The 8,114-nt window shown below is 36.9% G+C and overlaps 1 pseudogene; it reads left to right on the top strand.

Annotated features, from left to right (window-relative positions):
* Positions 1-594: 594 nt before the first annotated feature.
* LOC101131469 (nucleophosmin-like) lies at positions 595-1,484 on the top strand (annotated as a pseudogene).
* Positions 1,485-8,114: the final 6,630 nt, after the last annotated feature.

Genomic DNA, 8,114 nt, shown 5'->3' with positions numbered 1-8,114 from the left:
ATTGGGGAATTTGGGAAGTAATATAGGCAACTATAGTAAATGCTTTCTTTGCATACAGAAAATCACAGAAGGGTTATTTCGACATGAATTCTATATATATTATACATATATTATACATATATAAGATTGATGTCCTCTTATCAAAAATGAAGAGACTGGCAACTAACTCATTTACTAACAGGGTTGCCAGATTTACAGAGGATAAAGACAGGATGGATAGTTAAATTTTGATTACAGTGAAATATTTTAGTATTAGTATATCCCAAATATTACAAAGGACATACTCATACTGAAGAATTATTCATTCCTTATCTGAAAAATCATATTTAACCATATATTCTGTATTTTACCTGGCCATCCTATTTACTCATTATAATAACCCCATAAGGTTGGCTTTATCATCCTCATTTACAAGTAAGGAAATTGAGTCTCAGACAATTTGAATAGATCAAGATCATACAACTAGGAGGTAGCAGAACCCATATTAGAATCTAAACCCCTTGGTGTGATTCCGTCCTGCATGGCCATTCTCTGGAGCAGTAGTCATTTATCTCTGTCTGCCTTCTCTCCCACCTAAGTGCATGCCACAATCCCATGGAAGATTTCATGGACATAGACATGACCCTGAGGCCCCAGAACTATCTTTTCAATTGTGAACTAAAGGCCAACAAAGATTATCACTTTAAGGTGGATAATGATGAAAATGAGCATCAGTTATCTTTAAGAACGGTCAGTTTAGGGGCTGGTGCAAAGGATACATTGCACATTGTTGAAGCAGAGACAATGAATTATGAAGGCAGTCCAACTAAGGTAACACTGGCAACTTTGAAAATGTCTGTACAGCCAACAGTTCCCCTTGGGGGCTTTGAAATCACACTACCAGTGGTCTTATAATTGAAGTGTTGTTCAGGATCAGTGCATATTAGTGGACAGCACTGAGTAGTTGTGGAGGAAGATGCAGAGTCAGAAGATGAAGAGGAGGATGTGAAACTCTTAAGTGTACCTGGAAGGCGATCTGCCCCGGGAGGTGGTAGCAAGATTCCACAGAGAAAAGTAAAACTTGCTGCTGATGAATAAGATGATGATGATAATGATGAAGATGATGATGATGGTGATTTTGATGATGAGAAAACTGAAGAAAAAGCTGCAGTGAAGAAATCTATAGGAGATACTCCAGCCAAAAATGCACAAAAGTCAAACTAGAATGGAAAAGACTCAAAGCCTTTTGAGTCAACACCAAGATCAAAAGGACAAAAATCAACATCAAGATCAAAAGGACAAGAATCCTTCAAAAAACAGGAAAAAACTCCTGAAACACATAAAGGACATAGTTCTGTAGAAAACAAAGCAAAAATGCAAGTATAGAAAAAGGTGGTTCTCTTCTCAAAGTGGAAGCCAAGTTCATCAATTATGTGAAGAATTGCTTGTGGATGACTGACCAGGAGGCTATTCAAGATCTCTGGCACTGGAGGAAGTCTCTTTAAGAAAATAGTTTAAACAATTTGTTAAAAATTTTCCATCTTATTCCATTTCTGTAACTGTTGATATCTGGCGTCTTTTTTATAATGCAGAGTGAGAACTTCTCCTACCACGTTTGACAAATGTTGTTCAGGTTCCATTGCCAAGAATGTGTTGTCCAAAATGCCTCTTTTAGGGAAGGGAACATCACACACTGGGGTCTGTCGAGAGGTGGGGGGGAAAGGAAGGGGGAGCATTAGAACAAATACTTAATGCATGCGGAGCTTAAAACCTAGATGACGGGTTGATGGGTGCAGCAAACCACCATGGCACATGTATACCTATGTAACAAACCTGCATGTTCAGCACATGTATCCCAGAACTTAAAGTAAAATTTTAAAAATGCCTGTTTAGTTTTTAAAGATGGAACTCCACCATTTAGTTGGTTTTAAGTATGTAGGGAATGTTATGATAGGACACAGTAGTAGTGGTGGTTGGACATGGAAATGGGGGGGAGACAAAAATATACATATGAAATAAAACTCAGTATTTTAATAAAGTAGCATGGTTTCTATTTAAAAAAAAAATCTAAAACCCATGTTTCAATCCTACATTCTTTTCATATACTAACTGAATTGTATCTATCTAATGTATTTAGCAAACATGTAGGCCAAGTTCTACATGCCTTATAAAAATTGACTTAGTTAATTCTCACTACAAACCTATGAGGTAGGCATTATTATTATTTCCTTTCTACACATGAGAAAAATGAGGCATGGTGAGGTTAAACAACGTTCTTAGGCTCACATAGCTAGTAAGTGATAGAGTCAAGTTTCAAATCCAGGAAGTTTAGCTTCAGAGTATACCCTCTTCCCTCCATCCATCCATAGGTAGTGTCACTCTAATAAAGTCTCATTTTTGACTTTTGAGTAAAAAAACGGACACAACCAAGCCTTAGAACACGGTTTTCAAATACACTAGAGAAACCTAGTTACAAGAGCATAAGGATGTTTCAGGTCATATAAGATATCAATGGCATGAGGAGAATAAAAATATTAGTAATTTGCACTTTTTTTTTTTTTTTTTTCAAAGGGAGTCTCGCTCTGTCTCCCAGGCTGGAGTGCAGTGGAGCGATCTCGGCTCACTGCAAGCTCCGCCTCCCGGGTTCACGCCATTCTCGTGCCTCAGCCTCTCCAGTAGCTGGGACTGCAGGCGCCCGCCACTGCGCCCGGCTAATTTTTTGTATTTTTAGTAGAGACGGGGTTTCACCGTGTGAGCCAGGATGGTCTCGATCTCCTGACCTCGTGATCCACCCACCTCGGCCTCCCAAAGTGCTGGAATTACAGACGTGAGCCACCGCGCCCGGCCTGAACTTAGATTTTTAAAAGGGCAATAAATATTAAGAGTTTAAATATTTTTATTGAATTAGTTAACTATTAAGACATTGAGCTATTTTTAAAGTTCTTTAATGTAATAATAGATTTTGAAGATGATTTAGCATCACATCATTTCTAAGGCAAAACTTAACTTTAAGGAAAATATTTTCCATGAGGTCATGTTTCCTTATTGGCAATAGTGTAAAGTAAGTGAACATATCTGCAATGCCCAGTCCTTTTCCTTTTTTGCCCTAGACACAGCTCCAGTTGCCCATGGCAACACTATTATGCCTGCACCATCTCTACCACTCTCAAAGCTCTACTCTTAGACCCTTATTAAGCAAACTTACTTAGTTCACCCTTATGGAGCATATATATCTTAATAGAAGCATTTAGAAATAATGCCTTAATGCCAAAATAACTTAATTTTATTTTTATTTTATTTTTTTATTATACTTTAAGTTTTAGGGTACATGTGCACAGCGTGCAAGTTATTTACATATGTATACATGTGCCATGTTGGTGTGCTGCACCCATTAACTCGTCATTTAACATTAGGTATCTCTCCTAATGCTGTCTGTCCACCCTCCCCCCACCCCACAACAGGAACACTTTTACACTGTTGGTGGGACTGTAAACTAGTTCAACCATTGTGGAAGTCAGTGTGGCGATTCCTCAGGGATCTAGAACTAGAAATACCGTTTGACCCAGCAATTCCATTACTGGGTATATACCCAAAGGATTATAAATCATGCCGCTATAAAGACACATACACATGTATGTTTATTGCAGCACTATTCACAATAGCAAAGGCTTGGAACCAAGCCAAATGCCCAACAATGATAGACTGGATTAAGAAAATGTGGCACATATACACCATGGAATACTATGCAGCCATAAAAAATGATGAGTTCATGTCCTTTGTAGGGACATGGATGAAGCTGGAAACTATCATTCTCAGCAAACTATCACAAGGACAAAAAACCAAACACCGCATGTTCTCACTCATAGGTGGGAACTGAACAATGAGAACACATGGACACAGGAAGGGGAACACCACACACCGGTGCCTGTTGCAAAATAACTTAATTTTAATGTTGAGAATTTTAGGCATATGGGCAAGTTGTTAGGGGAGAAAGTTTTGGATTAGTCCACTTTTTGGATTAGCATTCATAGCTTTTATGTGACATATCAGTTAAAATTATCTTCAGCTCGATGTAACAGAAAGAAAAAATAACAGTAGCTTAAATAATAGGGAAGTTCATTTTACTGTAATCTAAATGAAATCCAGAGATAGAAAGTCCAGGCCTGGTTTGGCAGCACAGGAGATGGTGAAGCATAAATATTAGGGACCCAGGCTCCACCGTCTCCTGTGCGTGGTTTCCATGTTCAACGTCACTTCAAAAACAAGATAGTTGCTAGAGCTTCAGCTTTTATGTCTACATTCCAGGCCAGTACCTATGCTTTCAAAGATCTTTCGCAGAAGTCTCACGTGCTTCTACTTACATCTCATTGCCTGGAATTTAATCATATGGCCACATAATGCTGAAAGAGAGTTTGGGAAATACAATTGTCCTAGGTATATGGTATACGTGGGATTGGCTCCAAGACTCCCCCAACCCCCAATACCAAAATCCACATATACTCTAAACCCATATTTGCCTTGCAGAATCCATGAACGCAGAAAGTCAGCCCTCCCTGTACTCAGGTTTTGCATTCTGCCAATTCTGTATTTTCCGTCTGTGTGTAAGTGCAATTGAAACCTGTGTTGTTCAAGAGTCAACCATAGTCTTTTAGCTGGCCACATTTTTCAAGGTTATGTTATAAAGAAAAATGGGGGAAACGTACATTAGAAGGAATGAATGCATGCAGAGTGGGACCAGCTATTTTACTTCCCAGTGAAGATGAACTTCCTGTGACAATCTGAAGTCTAAGATTAACTGGGTATTTTATGTGCCCTCTCAAACCCAGATAGCTCCTGAGCTTTACTAAGATCTCCAGCTATTAAAGAATGATGCGAGGTGGTCATTTAACAAAAACATATCCCTTTAGATTTTGTTTTGGGAATTTGTGCATGTGTTTGTATACACAATGGAAAGTTATCTTACTGAAGCATTACTTGACAATGGCAATAGCTAAACATTCAAATGGAATTTCTCGGAGACTCTCTAAGAGGTGATTCTTGAAAGATGGTTAAACACAGCACAGACATTCATTATACTGAAGAGAATTGAGAGGAGAGTGTGGGGCTAATTGGGGCAGGGACATGATTCAACAAAGTTCTTAGCTTTGTCATGTTATATGCAGATTCCAAGTGAATGATTGACATATTTTTAAAAACAAGTTCTTTAAAATATAACATTGGATAATCAATTTTCAAAATCATACATAAAGGCGTTTACTACAGCTAATAAATATTATTTTAAAACCTAGGCTCTTCGGAGATCTATCAAAACTTGCAAGAGCTCTGTTGTCACTGTCATATTCTAAAATCTCAGTGTAAATCTATATGCTTAACACTTGTCACATGAAATGAGCATAGAGTTGCCCTGGTTTAAAGACTCTAAATAATTGTATTTCAAGCCTGGTTTTAGTTCTCTATGAACCACTTCTTTCTCCAATCATACGCGTAATGATTGACATCTCAAAGGTCTATGCCACCTGTGAACAGAGTTTTAATATCACCTTTTTGAATTAATGATGCATAAAGCTCAAAATAGGTTTGGAAGCTACCTACGGAAATAGAATTAAATCAGGAAAGAAGTGTGGTGGCCACAAAACTGTGTTTATCTTTTATATAGTAGGCAATTATCAGCATTTTTGTTAGCAACAATAAATTAAAATAGGCACAATTAAATTCACATATTTTGTGCTATGTATATCAGTTTGTGAAATATTAGTGTATGAATATCATATGTTATAACAAATAAATGAATAAAAATTCAACAAAAATAATGATCCTTGTCCTCCAGAAATCTGCAATGTGCTAATAGAGAATCATAAACATGAAGGAAATGCAAACATACAGACCATAAGCACTTAGTTAATTTAGATCTAATTCATTCATGTTTTAAGGACATCAAATACAATATAATAAAATTTTTGGAAGAATGTCTTAATTTGAATTTATATTTTTATATATCATTTTTCATAATGTTTTCATAAGTTACTTGTTTTCATTGAATTTTATCTTAGCTTTAACATGTACCTTTATTACTTGAAATCACACTGCTTTAGTTTATAGTCATACTTTTCATGTCTTTAGATAGAATCTTATCTCCTCCACGCATTTATATTTAATCAACATATATTTATTGAGCTTACTGTGTACAAGACATTGTTCTAGGGACAAAGTATAATTAAGTTTTATTTTATGTCCTGTCCCGTATGTAGGAACAAATCCTATGTTGAATCATTGATGAGCCATCATCACACCCCAGGAAATTTTTACTTACTTCATTTCATTCCTCAGTCTATCCTGTGTCTTCAAATCTTCCCTCTAAGAAAATAATCTCTGATTCTTTTCATCTTTGATTCAGTTCCACCTAACTTTTATTCTCTTGTTACTAAATGCCTACAAAACACTTCCCCTCCTGTTTTGATGGTTAAAATAAAGAGATAATTAAAGCATGATTTCACAGATCACATAGTTTGTTGCCATATAAAGAGATTTCTTTTCTTTTCTTTTGCTTCACAATGCTTAAAGAGGGGGTGAATTATGTAAACAAATTTCACAGAGAACATACTTGATAGACTAAATACATTAACCACATTGTGAGTGAGTTCCAAAATATTAAAGTCTAGTTGCTTTATTAGGATGGATGCAGGCTTCTGTGTAAAGAAAAGTCTGTGGAAATTAAAGTTTGAGGTGTACCTTTATATGAGCGTTTCTCCACGGACACATAAGATTCCTGTATGCTAGAGGGCAATGCCAGTACTAGAAGGCGATGCTTTGGAGGTTAGCTCAGAGGCTAACCGGGTGTGGTCCTGTCAAAGTCTGAGCTCTGGGTCTTCTCAGAGGTGTTAAGTGTAACCTGCCAGAGCATAAGCTCACAAAGTGTCTGTCAAACTCGAATTTATTTGTATTTTTTTCAAGCTTTATTTTTATTTATTTATTCATTCATTATACTTTAAGTTCTGGGATACGTGTGCAGAACGTTCAGGTTTGTTACATAGGTATACATGTGCCATTGTGGTTTGCTGCACCCATCAACCCGTCATCTACATTAGATATTTCTCTTGATACTATCCCTTCCCTTGCCCCCAACCCCCCTACAGGTCCTGATATGTGATGTTCCCCTTTCTGTGCTGATATGTTCTCATTGTTCAACTCCCACTTCTGAGTGAGAACATGCGTTGTGTGGTTTTCTGTTACAGTGTTAGTTTGCTGAGAATGATGGTTTCCAGCTTCATCCATGTCCCTGCAAAGGACATGAACTCATTCTTTTTTTTGCTGCATAGTATTCCATGATGTATATGTGCCACATTTCCTTCATCCAATCTACCATGACGGGCATTTGGGTTGGTTCCAAGTCTTTGCTATTGTGAATGGTGCTGCAACAAACATTCATGTGCATGTATCTTTATAGTAGAATGATTTATAATTCTTTCGGTATAGCCCAGTAATGGGATTGTTAGGTCAAATGGTATTTCTGGTTCTAGATCCTTGAGGAATCACCACACTATCTTCCACAATGGCTGAACTAATTTACACTCCCACCAACAGTGTAAAAGCATTCCTATTTCTCCACATCCTCTCTAGCATCTGTTGTTTCCTGCTTTTTTAATGAACACCATTCTAACTGATGTGAGATGGTATCTCATTGTGGTTTTGATTTACATTTCTCTAGAGATCAGTGATGATGAGCATTTTTTCATATGTTTGTAGGCCTCATAAATGTCTTCTTTTGAGAAGTGTCTGTTCATATCCTTTGCCCAATTTTTGGTGGGGTTGTTTGTTTTTTTCTTGTAAATTTGTTTAAGTTCCTTATAGATTCTGGATATTAGCCCTTTGTCAGATAAATAGATTGCAAAATTTTTCTTCCATTCTGTGGGTTGCCTGTTCACTGTGATGATAGTTTCTGCTATACAGAAGCTCTTTAGTTTAATTAGATTCCATTTGTCAATTTTGGCTTTTGTTACCATTGCTTTTGGTATTTTGGTCATGAAGTCTTTGCCCATGCCTATGTCCTGAATGGTACTGCCTAGGTTTTCTTCTAGGATTTTTATGGTTTTAGGTCTTACTTTTAAGTCTTTAATCCATCTCGAGTTAATTTTTGT

Source organism: Gorilla gorilla, chromosome 5, assembly GCF_029281585.2.
Source record: "Gorilla gorilla gorilla isolate KB3781 chromosome 5, NHGRI_mGorGor1-v2.1_pri, whole genome shotgun sequence".
NCBI lineage: Eukaryota > Metazoa > Chordata > Mammalia > Primates > Hominidae > Gorilla > Gorilla gorilla.
Note: the sequence above shows the minus strand (reverse complement) of the source record. Positions and strands in the feature narration are given on the sequence as shown.